Source organism: Enhydra lutris, unplaced genomic scaffold (assembly GCF_002288905.1).
Source record: "Enhydra lutris kenyoni isolate GAN:26980312 unplaced genomic scaffold, ASM228890v2 scaffoldscaffold51, whole genome shotgun sequence".
NCBI classification, from domain to species: Eukaryota; Metazoa; Chordata; class Mammalia; order Carnivora; family Mustelidae; genus Enhydra; species Enhydra lutris.
Genome location: NW_019154135.1, coordinates 11442483 through 11458503, shown reverse-complemented (window position 1 = coordinate 11458503; position 16021 = coordinate 11442483).

Here is a 16021-nt window from a genome sequence, read left to right as displayed (position 1 = left end):
AACTCTTGTTTTGACCCTCTGGGTGTGAGGGTCTTTAGTTGTAAAGACAGACTTCAGCCAGAAGCTGTGGCCACGGGCAGCACCTTCAGCCCCCACGGAGCTAGGACAGGCAGTCAGAGACCCAGCAGAAGAAACTCCAGTGCAGAGCGGACAGCAAGCTCTAGAAAGGGGAAAGAGTCAGAAAAACGCAGTTACGTTACTTCGTTCAATCCCTATTAACCCCTAAGAGGTACAGTTATCATGCCAGATTGTACAAGAACAAAGAGGGAGTTTGTAGTGGTAAAGACTTGCCCAAAGTCACATGCCTAGAAAACATCAGGGGAGGGGGGGTTTCAGGTGGGAATCCCTTCCAAGCCTTCCGCGTTATGCTGTATTGGCCTGCCGGCCGAGGTGACACTGTAGGGCAAGTCTTCAGGGGTGGGTGTGGGGCTCTCCCACCAGGTGACCAGATGCCAAGCATCCAGCAGCACATCTTAGAATCTGAAACCACTGGGAACGTGGTTAGGACCAGCTGAGGTCTGAGGTTCAGCCTCTGGACTGCAGCGCTCGTGACGGCAGGTGGGGGTAGGCTGAGTTTTCATGCAGGTGAGCCCGAACACGCAGGGTGATCTCCAGCCACCTGCTATACCAGCGGGGGTTCCCCGTCAGCCCACTCCTACAACACAAGTGGATCCGGGGGGGGGCACGGAACGATCCAGGACGTGGCCTCACTGATGACGGGGACCCCCTCTCAGCATCTCTGGGTGCAGCATTGAAATGAACCCTCAGCCAGGCTGCCTTGTGCATGGTCTTACTGCTATAAACCAGCATTTGGCAGACGAATTCATTAGTGGTTTTCCCAGATCTGGAAGCCAATTTCTAAGTGACTCCCAAGGCTTCTGTCCCACAGGCATGGAGTTCCGATCCATCCGCCCTCTCGGGAGGTGATGGAGAGAGTTTATCGCGAGTGTGTCGTATCTGTGCCTGTTGCTCTTCCAGCCTGCTGTGAGCGAGGAAAGAAGCTAATCCTCTCTTGTTTAGACAGGTTGGGAAATAGTTCCAGGTGACCATGGGGCTCTGGGAACCTAAGAAAACCTGACATTTAATTAATCTGCCTGCAAACATTGATTCCTCCATCAGTCACCTGAAGGTATGGGGCCGTGAATGTCTGGAGCTCCTTGGCAGAAATGTGGAGGGTGATAGCTGTACGGAGGAATGTGGTGTTCAGTGTTCTCGGGCAGAATGGGGCTGTTTCTTCCAGAAGTGCCTCAGGGAGGAGCCACTCTACAGGATGCAAGCTCTGGCCAATGACGGAGTGATCCAAGATGCAGGAGGTGCGAGTAATGTGTAAAAATTCATTGAGAATATGTAGCAGAGGCTCAAAACACTTGCTGATGGAGGGGCGCCTGGGTGGCTCAGTGGGTTAAGCCTTCGGCTCAGGTCATCATCTCAGGGTCCTAGGATGGAGCCCTTGGGCTCCCTGCTCAGCGGGGCATCTGCTCCCTCTGCCCCTCCCCCCCTTCTCATATGCTCTCTCTCTCTTTTTCTCAAATAAATAAATAAAATCTTTTTAAAAACCCTTGTTGACTTCCGGTGAGGGCAACAGTTCTAAGAGATCCACTGTTTCTTATTTTTCCTGCGTTGGGAACCAGGAGCACCATATTGATACTGAACTCTGTAGTCATGAAAGTTCACTCAGATTCGTTGTAAGGGTCTCCCACTGCATGAATAAGATTACCAAGCCTGGAGACTAAAGGAGGAAAAGCAACTTTGAGAATGCGTGAAGGTACAAAAGGAAGTGGTACTGGGCAGTCGAATGAATTTGTGAGTGTTTTTTATAACAGACTCTATGCTACACGCCGAGTTTGGGTATCACCTTCGCTTCTGCAGCACCCAGTCTGGGTGTGGCTCTTCAACCAGTGACATCAGGACTGTGGACCACATCCTGGCTTTTCCTAATCTGTGGGTTCTCCACTGCAGGATAGTCTGAAACCCCCCCCCCCCAACCAAGTGGCCATTGGTGATGTTTGTGGGCATTTTGTGTCATCACAACTGTGAAGGGAAGAGGCAAGTGGCATCTACTGGTTAGCAAATAGGGATGCTCTATGCATATCCTATAATGCATATCCTATGATGCATAGGATAGAATTACCCAGTCCATAATGTCAATACTGCCAATGGGGAAAGCTCTGCCCTCACTAGTATCCCATACTTAGCGAGTAAAAATACAGTATGCCCAATTACCTTTGGACTTCAGATAAACAACAAAAAGTTTTCAGCAGATGTACATCCAAGCAATATGCTTAATATGTCACAAATATTGCTTGAGGGCACACTGTGTATCTGAAATTCAGATGTAACTAGGCGTCCAGCCTTTTGTCTGGGAACCCCAACTCTTGACCAGTAGCATGTTCTATACTTTGAACTCCAAGCTTTTCTCCAACAGGATGGAACTTCTGTCAGTGTGGGGCAATTGTTAGAAGGAAGACATCATTGTGCAATGCCACAGGTTTTGGAATAAAGCACGTGTCATTCACATTTATTTCTGACCAGCTGTGTATGCTTGGAGGGGCTATTTATTTAAGATTACGGTCCCCCACATGTGTTAAGGGAGTAGTTATAAAGTATCTTATAGGATTATCGCAAGAAGCAAATAAAAGAATGTCTGCAAAATGGTATTCGTTAAGGAGATTTATCATTTTTAGTATAGATTTATCCTTCTCCCCCTCCGTGGTATCCCACAGTTCCTGCTAAGCCTGGATTTTGTCAAGATAACTCTTCCTCTGATACGTTCAGGAGGGTTATGGCAGCTCCTTGTGCCGGATAAACCGAGAGTGAGCTGTCTTACTTTCTCTTTTTAATGTTCATTAAACATATCTATGATCAACTTAGCAAATCTCAATTATAACACCTCCTTAATCCATTGTGCAGTTGGAAACACCCATGTAACTGAGAGGCGGCTCAAAGTGCAGACTACTGTCAGCGGCCAGGTGATGTGTATGGGCACAGTTCCACAGGTTGTCATGCCAAGATCGCTTTCTCGGGCACCTTCTGGATTACCCATCACACTGTAATCTAAAGCACACAAGTTCTAAAAAAGATCATTGCTGTTTTGATACTGATCACTACAAATTGGATTTTTTCTGTTTTGGGATTTATTATAAATGGAATTAGGGGGTAAACACTTCTTTGCCTCTGGATTCTCTTTTCTTGCTTTTCTCTTTCTCCCCAGTGCTGTGTCTGTGGAATTTCTCATGCGCCATGTTGACCGGCAGTTTCATCTGGTCTTTGCCACGTGGCCTCCCACCGTGCAAAGGGACTGGGGTATACTGATCCCTTCAACCGCCGATGGGCATCTGGGTCATTTGCGTGGCTTCAGTGTTCTCAGTGGTGTTCCTGCAGTGTTTGCTAATGACCATGGTCACTGGACAGCCGCGTGCACCTTGGGTGGCCCTGCGGGGCCACGGTCCATCCGCACACTTGACACCTAGTCTACGGTTACACGGTTCTGCCGGGGGATGGTGCTAGCTTATCCCCCACCAGCCGTGCCTGAGAGTTTCGGTCTTTCACATTTTTCTCCTCACTTGATCCTGCCAGGTTTTTTTTTTTTTTTAAGATTTTATTTATTTATTTGACAGACAGAGATCTCAAGTAGGCGGAGAGGCAGGCAGAGAGAGGAGGAAGCGGGCTTCCCGCCGAGCAGAGAGCCCGATGCGGGGCTCGATCCCAGGACCCTGGGACCATGACCCGAGCCAAAGGCCGAGGCTTAACCGATTGAGCCACCCAGGCGCCCGATCCTGCCAGGTTGTACAGGCGCTAGCCCTCAGAGTGACTGAGTGACACAATCACACACATTGTGGTTGACATCCTGTCCTGATGGATAATGACACCGATCACCTTTACAAATGCGTACTGACACTTGAACGTAGATTCTAAAAAGTTCTGTTTAGACCCAGTTGTGAGTCCCCAGCGAGACGCGGGTCAGTTCCCCTTCCTGAACACCCCAACATCTCCTCTTCTGACAAACTCTAAACCATGATGCACCTGGCCTGTTAGCCCCAGGGCCCGGCACCAGCCCACCAGACATAGCCCCTCTGCCCCGAGGCTGCTGAAATTATCCAAATTAGCTAATCCTAAACGTGTTTACCTTGCCCAGCCCTGTCATTCCTATAGAAACCACACTTTCCCTGGACCAACCTGGCGCCCCGTGACTATCTCTGTGTGGCGTGGCATGCTGAATTCTCCCCCAGGACTGTGAGCTTAACAAAGTTTCTGTCTCCAGATGTGTATCTGGTCCCCTGATACCTCACCCAGCATAATATGGTAAGACAGCCTTCCGGTAATCTCTGTTCAATGGTTTTGTCCCCCTCCCCGTTTTTATTTGCCTCTCTCTCTTTTCCTTATTGGCTTGTAGGAGTACGTTGTGTATTTTGGATCTGAGTCCTCTGTGAGATACACGCATTTGCACACCTTCTCCTGCTGTGTGGCTTGCGTGTTTGCTCTACCGGCAGTATCTTCTGATGATAGACGGACCACCAAGGTCCAGGGTATCGGCTGCCTGCTGTGTTTCGTGAGCTGTGTGAGAAGTCCTCCCTCCCTCCTTCCGAGGCCATGGGGCTATGCTGCATTACCCTCTAGAAATTCATTGGCTTAATGTTCTCATTTAGTCCGTGGTGTACCCAAAACAGACTGGTGCGTGTGCAAGTGGTGTGAAGTGCCTGGTGTGTGTCTGGTGAGGTCAATGCCACAGGTCAGATTTTTTCCAGAGGGACAGCCAGCTGGCCCAGCGCTGTCATGGACAAAGACTACCCATGCCTCATTGAGTCGAAATATCACCGTTTCCAGAACTCTGTCCTTCATAGAGATGCATGTGTGGAACCTCAGATCTCAGATTTTTATTTTTCTTCTTTTAAATAGATTCATTAGATCGAGATCCAGTCTATGATTTTTGACGCCCTAGCCTCAATTTTCATTAAGTTTAAGACAGATGCTTTTGTCACCATTTCTTCTTTGACCCTTGGGACATTTAGTAGTATATTGGTTAAATTCCAAGCTTCTGGGATTTCTTTAGACATTTTATTAATAAGTTTACCTCATTTATCATTAATATCATTAAAATGTTAATTGGCTTAAGCCATATTTTAATTTCCCTGTGATCAGACTGAAACCTCTGAATTTTCTGGGACTTTCCTTATGACTTGGCATTTGGTAAATTTTCATCAACGTGCACATGGTTTATGTACAAGTTTTAGGTATATTAATTATATCAACTTACTAATCTTGTTCCAAACTTGTATATTCTTTCTACTATTTGCTCGTCCTTTCACTTACTGAGAATTCTATTTATGTATGTATGTATTTATTTATTTATTTATTTAGTTAGTTATAGAGAGAGTGGGAGGAGGAGCAGAGGGAGAGAGAAAGTCCCAACCAAGATCCACACCCAGTACAGACTCTGAGAAGAGGCTCCATCTCACAACCCTAATGTCAAAACTGGAACCCAAATCTTACTTGACTGAGCCTCCTAGGGCCCCTGAGAATGCTTTTTATTTACTTATTTTAAAGACTTATTTATCTGTCTTGGTTGGGGGAAGGAGAGAGGGACAAGGAGAAAGAGAATCTGAAATAGGCTCCATGCCCAGCAGGGAACCGGAGGCAGGACTCGATGTCACAGCTTTGAGAGCGTGACCTGAGCTGAAATCAAAAGTCAGCTGCTTACCCAGCTAGGTCACCCAGGCGCCCCAACCATCCTTTTATACTTGCAGTTATGGTCAGAGATTTCTCTAATCTGCCTTTATTTTGTCAGCATTTTCCCCAATCAAAAATAATGTAATCAGTGAGGAAAATGTGTTTCTTTCACACTGTTATTTTTCCTTTCTGAGGCCATCAAACCTCAGGATTCTTCTTTAAAGTCTGGTCATCTCCGTCCACGTCTTTCTGCAGCACACAGCACTGAAAATTGTAAACTCGCCCCTGGAAGCCTGAAGAAGCTTCAGTGTTTTCTGGGACTGCCCTCCACATAATTTTCAGCACCTTCAAACTTAACAAAGTTGGTTGATTTAGCAGTGTATAATTTTCTCCACCTCTAAATAGCTCCAGGAAAGGCAGAGGACTGGCCTTTATAAGTCCGTAACTGCAGACACTAGTCTGTGCTTTACAACGTTTAGAATACATTCAAATTATACACACCACAGAGGGACACCAATGTCGAAACATTCAGCGGCGCCTTGGTGGCTCAGTCGGTTAAGCGTCTGCCTTCGGCTCAGGTCATGATCCCAGGGTCCTGGGATGGAGTCCTGACTTGGGATCCCTGCTCTGCCCCTCCACCTGCCTGTGCTCTCTGTCAAATAAATAAATAAAATATTTTCTAAAAATGTTAAAAAGTTCAAATACAATTAAGACAACCGGTATTTTTGGGATTATGTTTGTATGGAGTATGTTTTCCCATTTTTGCACTTTCTATCTCTGTCTTGAATTGGAAGGGAATCTCTTATAAATAGCCAATAGTTGCAGGTTGTGTATGCCGTCTGAAAATCTCTGTCTAAACTGATGTATCCAGATCATTTACCTTTAAATTGATGTTTGCTATAGTAAAGCCTAAATCAGCCATTTTATTATTTGATGTTTGTTGGTTCCCTTTGTCTCTGATTTCTTTGCTTCCCTTTTCCTGCCTCCTGTCAATTTCCTCAAGCATTATTTTTTTATTCCATCCTGATTTATTTATAGTGCTTTGGAGTGTATCTTTTTTATAGTCTTAGACTTGTTCTAAATATTACATATTCCACATGGGACTCACCACAATCTACTGGTGTCAGTCTTGTACCACTCTGAATGGCGGAAGCCTCACTTCTAGACAGGCCCCTTTCGCTCCTTCCCTTGTAAAAGTCATCATCTGGAGCATCAGCCAGTCTTGTGATTTTCATTTCAATCATCCAGTCTATTCTACAAAACTCAAAAGAAGGATAATATATTGCAAGTACTCATGTTTTTGCTCTTTTGGTTCTTTCTTCTTTCCAGATCTCCAAGATCTTTTTTTTTTTTTTTTTTTTTTTTTAATTATTCTCTTTCTGTTTAAAGAAATTCCTTTAGCCCAGTCTCTCAGGGTAGGTCGGTGGGTGGCAAGTTTTTTTGTTTTCTTTCATCCGAAAAGGTTTTTATTTCTTCCTTATTCCCCAAGGATAGTTCCACTGGATACAGAATTCATGGTTTCTGGTCCTTTTTGTGTCACTGGAAAATGTTGAGTGCTGGGTGATGTAGGGAAGTGTTGATGTAGTTATTGTGCACCTGAAAGTAAAACTAATCAATCGTGTGTTGACTATCCTGGGATTAAAATAAAAAACTTATATGAAAAAATGCCGCGTCTCTTTCCTTCAGTTTCTGTGGCTTCAGTTGGGCGATCTACTGTCATATAGGCTGGTGTTCTCTGATAGGTAATACGTCAGCTCTCTCTGGCTACTTGCAAGTTTTGTCTTTGTCTTTAGTTTTCATATTAAGTATGATGTGTCTTGGTGTAGATTTCTTTAGGTTTGTCCAAATTTTCGTTGGGGTTCACCAGATATTTTGACACTGCGGGTGGGAATGCAAACTGGTGCAGCCTCTGTGGAAAACAGCAAGGAGTTTCCTCAAAAAGTTAAAAATAGAACTACCCTACAAACCAGTAATTGCACTCCTGGGTATTTACCCATAGAACACAAAAACAGTAATTCAAAGGAGACTTGCCCCCCGATGTTTACTGCAACATTATTTATAATGGCAAAGACGTGGAAGCCGCCCAAGTATCCACTGATAGGTGAATGGGTAAAGAAGATATGGCTTATATACACAATAGAATATTAATGGCTGGCTAATGTCAGCCATAAAACGTAATGAACCCTTGCTATTTGCAACACCGTGGATGGAGCTAGAGAGTATTATGTTAAGTGAAAGAAGTCAGTCAGAGAAAGACAAATAACATATGATTTCACTCATATGTGGAAGTTAAGAAATGAAACAAATGAACAAAGGGAAAAAGAGAGAGAGAGAGAAACCAAGAAACAGACTCTTAACTAGAAGTCAGCTCGGAGCTCTTGTCTCTCAAGTTTTGTTCCTGGGTGGAGTGCAGGTCTAGTTCGATCATTTTGAATCTCTTTAAAATTTGTGAGCAAGTAGTACCCTTTATTCTCAGTTAGGGCCTCAGGTGAAGTTTTAATACCTGGAAACATGCTCTTTAAAGTCTTCCAAGCCCTGTGACTGGAGCGCAGGAGCACTGTGGGAAAGAGAGATGTTATATATGGAAGCCTAAGGAACTTAGCTCTTATCCTAGAAAGTTAAGAGTGATTATATGATGGGCGCCTCAGTGGCTCAGTCTGTTAAGCATCTGCCTTTGGCTCAGGTCATGATCCTGGGATCCAGGATCTCATGATCCTGGGGTCCTAGGATCCAGCCCCACATCAGGTTCCCTGCTCAGTGGGGAGTCTACTTCCCCTTCTCCCTCTGGCCCTCCCCCTGTTCATTCTCTCTCTCTCTCTCTCTCCCCCCAGGTCAAATAAATAAATAAATAAATAAAACAAATCTTGAAAAAAAATGGGTAGTTATATAAACATAATAATAATCACTATAATTAGTTTTATTGGGTACTTACAATATTCCAAGAATGTTCCAGGCATTATTGTAAGTACATATTATGTGTTCACTTCTAGGACTCACAACAGTGTTTAATTAACTCATCATTACTTGTCATTTTTATAAATGAGGTACTCAGGATCAGAGAGGTTTTGGATGCTATTCAAGGACACACAGTGTTACACAGTGAGGGAGCAGCAAAGCCAGGGAAAAAGATCAGAGCAGAGATTTTTAGTGAAATGGAAAGACAATGCATGTTTATGACCAGTATTTTGTTTTATTGTTTCTAGTTGCCCCTGTTGATCTGCCTCCACTAAGGTTAAGATATTTCTTGCTTCCCAGCAAGGTACAAACTATAAGAGAGAGGGCAGAAGTTCTACAGAGCGGATGTAGATCAGACTGTTGGTCCATCCCTGGGAGCGGAGCCTGGGGTTGCTGCAAGCTTGGGCAACCCCACTTTTCAGAGCATACCACGCTGTCTTTCCCAGGAGTAGGGGTGATGGCTTAGGAAGGTGGTCTTGCAAGGTCAACCCGACAAAGGTGTAGGGACCAAATTGGCTTCACGGTAGGTCAAAGCAAGATGTTGAGAGTTCCCAGCAGGATGTTCCAAGGGCTCAGAGGACTGCTCCGGGACCTAAGCAAGGGACAAACCTTGCGTGCCCTGGAACGATGTGACCACTCCCTCATGCTTCTGTCCTTCAGGGGGAGAAACTGCAAAGTTACATGGCACGAGGGGGAATGCCCAGAGGAGTGCCACATGGGAAGAATAGCACAGTCTATCACAGTGAGCACACTGGGGTTGCATTTAGATGTCAGGAAAAAGGACAAGAGGAGAAAACATAGTGAAGGGCTATCTCTCTGTGCCAAAGGGACCACTTTGTAAGGCAGCACGACTGTGATAATATTGTTGGAATTCAACGGATGATCCCAGGAATGGAACTGAGTGCACAGAGGTATATTTATTTGAAGATGCAGAAACTGTCGTTTTGATGAGGGCCTACTGACCTCTGAATTATGTAGCATTAGAGAGGTGGAGGGGAGGAGAGAGATCAGAGAGGATGCTATGAAGCCGTGGATGGGCGTCTGAACAAGGAACGGTGGAAGACGGTGCTGTTTTCCAGTTGGGGACTGGGATCCTAGGAGGGAGATAAAACAACAACAACAACAAAACAAAACAAAACAAAACAAAAAAACAAGCAAAAAAAACAAAAAACAAATAAACAAAAAAAACTAGGGAAGAAAGAATTCTTTTGGAGAGAAGGATGAGCTCAGCTGGAGGCTCTCGCACAACTGGATTTCTGTAATTTCTCACATGTGACCAAGCCCTTTGCACAAGCCCTCCAGCTGCCCAAATACTCAAGTTGACCTACATCTTCTGGGAGGACCTGCTCATCCAGTAAGGGTCCACGGAACACCACGTGCTGAATCCCTAATTGGATGAAACGTTCCACTTTCACCCAACCTTCTTTGTTTACAAGGTTCTCCTTTTGTTTGCAATGACTTTTACTCTTTCACAGCTCTTCCTTTGCTCAGTTGTAATACCCGAGAAGGGGAGCATTAAGTCTGTCTAGCTCACTGTGTGTTCCCAGTGCTGAGCACACTGTCCCATAGTTGGCACTTTCTGAATAATGTCAGATGAATTAGTAGATGAAAGCATTGTTAAACGATGCTTTCTCATCCTCTGACTGGGCATCTGTGCTGACCTTGTTCTTCCCAGAGGTCGGATTCACACCAGCCTTTCATCCGCAGGCACCGTGGAGCCCTTTTCACTCTAGTCTCAGAATATCGCATGCATATTAGTGCTCCTACTAATATTTTTCCTTGTCTTTTGATGGTACAGGGTATCTGGGAGTAACGTTGGAGCAGTAGTGCTCTATTCATCAGAAACCAGTGCGCAACCAGGCAGGAGGCAAACGTCTCAGATTTAGACAAGATCCATCCTGTTTCCCCCTGCTAGATATCGCTGGTCAATAGCAGCCAGACGTCCTTCGGTGGGAGAAAAAAATGTTTACTTTGCAAACGTCTTCCAGAGAACACTTGCCAATGCATTGAATTTCAGCGAGCTGTAAAGGAAACGAGTGAGGAAATCTCTGTATTAAGGAGTGATCTCTGGGATCCACTACTTGCTTGCATTTGCAGAAAGAAAACGAGATAAGTGCAAAGAAGAAACTAAAAACTGATACAAAAATATACTGTGTAGGGAGGGAGGATTTGGATGGGAGATGTAGGCAAGAAAGCAAGGCTCACCAAGTGTATCTTTTAATTTAATTTGGACTTCTGAACTAAGCAAATATTTTGCATGTTCAAAAAACAAAATTAAATTAAAAAGCACACCCTGAGGCTGAAGACCAACAGAAACAAATGAACCCATATATTAATATAACCACAAAAATGAAATCATTATAATTAATCATTCAAATGTGGTAATGTGATGATGCATTCCTTAGTTGATTGTAATCTATGGGTTAAAAACATTGCAAATAACTTTACGATTTTATTAATTACATTATTGTAAACAGTAATATTGATCATTTAAAAACTTTTGATGAAGGAAGTTCAAGCTTTGCTTCAAAAAATAATGCTAGCTCAGAAATGTAGAAAGAATGATAGAATCGGGAAAAATCACCATTTTCCAACACTCTAGAAATAGTGAACTCAGAAATGTGTAGGGGTGGCTAAATCATGGAGGTTGCTTGTGAATAGAATTCTCACGGTGCAAGAAGCAAACTGTCACCCCCAGATAACTCATTTGGCAAGAGAAAATGGAGCTTTCACTGCAGATAGGAAAGTTCCCAGCCGTGAGGGCTCCTGAATAGTGAATGCCTGCTGATGGCAGGTCAGGAAAGCCACAGCATCCCCTAAAAATTACTCTTGCCACAAATGTTTAATCCAATCTCATCGAATCTTTGGACCCAGACTTCATTCAGGAAAGGTAAGGAGGGAGCCATGCCTCTCAACCTTGGCTGTGCGGTGAGATCACCTTCGACCTTGAGAAGATGCTGATGTCTGCGTTCTACCTCGGACTCTGTGCAGAACCCGGAAATCTCAATGTGGACTGAGCATGAGGGAGTTATTCTTTCATTAGCTCTGATAGTGACACAATGATTCTGCACGACGGTTTAAATTGGCCTCAAGGCCAAAGACATGGAGATGCATAGTAGCTTTGAAATCTATATTCGATTTATTTGGAATGATTGAAAATAGCACTTGATTTTTTTAAAGGTTTTATTTATTTATTTATTTGAGAGAGAGAGAGAGTGTGAGCGGGGGTGGAGGGGAGGAGCAGAGTGAGAGGGGGAGGGAGGGGGAAAGAATCTCAAGCAGACCCCCCACTGAGTGTGGAGCCCAACACGGGGCTCAATCCCCCAGCCCCAAGATCATGACCTGAGCGGAAATCAAGAGTCTGATGCTTAACCCGCCAGCCACTCCGGAAGACAACATTTTAAAACATTAAGCTTAGAAAAAAATAAGCTTTGGGGCACCTGGGTGGCTCAGTGGGTTAAAGCCTCTGCCTTCGGCTCAGGTCATGGTCCCGGGGTCCTGGGATCGAGCCCCGCATCAGGCTCCCTGCAGGGAGCCTGCTTCCTCCTCTCTCTCTCTCTGCCTGCCTCTCTGCCTACTTGTAATCTGTCTGTCAAACAAATAAATAAAATTTAAAAAAAAATAAGCTTAATTAAGAAGTAGGGTCTTCGTTACACCCAGAGTTATCGTTTCTGCTGAAGTATTACAGTTTCCATAACACCCCTCACCATCTGCAACGATGTCACTCATTTTCTGGGTTATATGTTTGTACATCTAGTGGTTTCCTCTTGCCTCTGCCTACAAAACCAGGAAACCATAACCACTACAGCGTTCCTAGAAGGACGGCAGATAATAGGGCCACCACCAAGGTTTTTAAAAAGACAGGGATGGTGGTTCCTGCCGCATCCATTGTCAGCTGACTTGGCACGTGCTGAAGACAGACGGAGCTCGGGGACAGACGCGGTCGTGTGGTGGGGCCAGTGGCAGCTGCTCTTCCCGTGGGGGTGGGTAGTGCTAGCAGGTCAGTGAGCTTCTGGTACCTGGCCTACGGCTACCAACCCAGTGAATGCTTTTTCTCTACACCTGCTAGAAAAGACCACCAAGATTTCTTCCTCATCTCATTGTGAATATGTCTGTTAATATATAATACGAGTATTACATTTACTGTAATATAAGTACGATTATGTATATTCATGTTATGTATTTTTCTGTGGTCTTAGTCAGTTTGGGCCACTAGGACAGAATACCATCGACTGTGTGACTTAACAGAACTTTGTCTCTCAGCGTTGTGGACATAGGAGTTCCCAGGTCAGGGGTCCTAGAGATCTGGTGTCTGGTGGGACCGGCTTCGTGGCTCACAGGTGGCCAACCACGCCATGTCCTTACATGGTGGTGAGCCCCACTGAGAGAGCAGCCAATGTCTCCCACCTCTCTTACAAGGACACTAATCCCTGTGTGTGGGGCCCCCGCCATCATGACCTAATTACTGCCCAAAGACCCAGCTGCTAATACTGTCACCTTGGGGATCGGATTTCGACATACGAATTTTAGGAGAATGTGATACACTTTTGCATTCGGTGTTCATGTTTTCCTCCTTCTCCTGCCCTCTGTCAGCCAACACCATGTGTGTTCCTCATCGCTGACTTGCTTGTCAGGATGTGAGCTGCAGGCCACCCCAGGAGAAGTGTGAATGTCCCTCGAGGACCCTACACTCTTTCTGGGGAGGGGTCCACACACATCAGTGGTGCACAGGGGGGCCCTATCATGTTAGTCGGTGAGGCATTCAGAGGGCACGTGGGGTTTTAGGAGTTGTGTGTGTGTGAGTGTTCTGTTCAGAAGCGTTGGGCAGTGATGGTGGTGGTGGTCAGCTCAGCTCCCCAGGCTTGACTACATCCCCCAGAACTGAGGGGGATGTACAGAACAGAGGGGACAGGAGATGCGCTCCTGTCAGAGGTGGAGGATGGAGGGAAGCAGTAGCTGTTCTGGGGTTCATGCCCTGGTCACCCAAAGCACTCAACCGAATGCGCCCCAGGTGCTGGTGTGAAAGGATTTGTCAGTTGTGATGGAACTCCTAATGAGTTGATTTTTTAAAAAAAATATTTATTTATTTGAGAGGGAGAGAGAGAGAGAGAGAGAGAGAGAGCGAGAGCATGCTGGGGTGGGGGAGGGGCAGAGAGAAAGGGAGAAGCATGTTCCCCGCTGAGCAAGGAGCCCAATGTGGGGGTCCATCTCAGGACCCTGGGATCATGACCTGAACCAAAGGCAGATGCTTAACCCATTGAGCCCCCCAGAAGCTCCCTAATCAGTTGTTTGTAAATGGTAGAGATTATACTGGTGGGACTTGGCTTAACTACTCAGAAGGCCTTAAAAATGGGATTAGACCCTCTCTGGGGAGAAAGGAGGACTCCTGCCCGGGCTGCCTGGGGACAAGTTTGACCTGTGGCCTTGGAATGCCATGGGCGTGTGATCCTCTCTTTCTGTTGGCTCATCCTGTGGATTTTGCCGTCATAGCCAGTCTCAGAATGTCACAGTTGCAAAAGTCAGGTCCTTATACTAAGCCAGCATGTGTGAGTGTGTGTCTGTAGGCATGTGTGTGCATGTGTATATGTACATATGCAGGTGTCTGTATGTGTGTGGGTGTTTGTATTTGTGTGTGTGCATGTGTGTGTGTGTGTGTGTGTGTGTGTGTGCACATTCATTGGCACTGGGCCTTTGTAAGAGAGTCCTGGGTCAGAAGTCTGCTATCTTCTGACCCTCCCCCCTGTGCCCTCATTCTCACCAAGGACAAATGGGGGTATCTCTGGACCCCATGTATCAGCATCTAGCCACAGACTCAAAGCCCTGCCTAAGTCCTGGCATGGCTCTTCACCCCCTGAGCACTGTCACCCTGGGCCCTGGTTGTACATCACCTTGAGGAAAGCACAGAAGGACACGTACGTTGTATTTATGACATTCCACAGGGACAACTCTTCTCCACTTGCATCAAGGAGCCCGGGTTTGTCAACTAACTTAGGTCTCAGAATTGGGAAGGACACGGAGTTCTCCATTGTGGTGATAGGATGCTCCTTGCTTACCAAATACAGAGCTCTTCTTGTTTACTTAGTTGTAGACGTCCAGTAAAACTGGAAGCCCACGCATTTCAGTATCAGGACGCCAGTGAGCAGAAGACGACCAGCACAGATCCTGTGATCCAAACCATGTCTACTGCTTCTTCATTCCTGCTGCTTATTCCGGAAACTCTGCCCACCTTGTCTAAGCGGCTAAATACTGCCACCTGGCCTTGCCAGGCTGATATTTTACTGTTAGCTTTAAGTCAAAGCCTTGATACCCCGATAGCCTCACTGTTTTCCTGTAGCGCCTAAAAATAGCCTCTGAGTTACAGGAAGGCCAGCAGATCAGGAGGCAATCTCTGTTACAAACACAGTTTATGACTCATGGTTCCCAAGAGGAGGAGGCGTGCATGCCATGGTTGGGAGCACCAGAAAACGCTGGGGTCTGGCAGGAGGCAGAAGGAGTGGTGAACTGTGGACAAGGGCCTTTACTGTGGTTTTCGCTAGGAGGAACAGGAGAGGCAGGGGAAGCAGGCTTACTGTTGGCTAGTTTAAACAAATTCAGTGAGCTTTGGGGCATAGGGCTGTCTTTATTTGTCTGGTAACTGGATCTGGGGTGATTAGGACAGGTGTATCATGGTCTGGAGTGTTTATCTCTGGGAAGTCGCTAATTCTGGGAGAGGTGGTCTCTCCAAGGTCAGTAAGGCCTTAGAGGTCAAAGCACCCTGATGCAGAAGTTAAAAGAAGCAGTTAATTCTCTCCTACTGTCATTCCTACTCAGTACATCCATTGCAGGGGGCAGAAGCGTGCAACGTAGCCTCAGCAGTGGGTCTCACAATGCCTCTGCGAAGGGCATGTCCCGGGCCCTCTGAGGACATAGGCAATGCTCATGCTTCGTACACCCTGACATTGTGGTATCCGCGGACCTTTGGGAGCCTTCCTGTAGATAGTCCCATAGAAAGTCTGATGTCTCTACTTTATTGAATGTACTCTCTCATTATGTCAAGTTTTCAGTGAACTAACCAAGCCAACTTTTAGAAATATTTCTTCTTTTAAATTAAAAGAATTTTTTTTTGAGAGGGAGAGAGAGAGAGAAAGAGAGAGAGTGCTGGAGTGGAGGAAGAGGCAGAAGGACAGGAAGAAAGAGAATCTCAAGCCAACTCCATGCTGAGCTGAGCCGGGAGCTCGACTCGGGGCTTGATCCCATGGCCCTGAGGTAATGACCTGAGCTGGAATCAAGAGTTGGGTGCTTACTTAACCCACGGAACCACAGGGGTGCCCCTAGAGAATTTTAGAATTCTGCTGACCACAGGTATCCTTTGTATGGTATCTACCCGTCTTCTCTCTGTAAGCAGTCCTTCAGAGGCGCT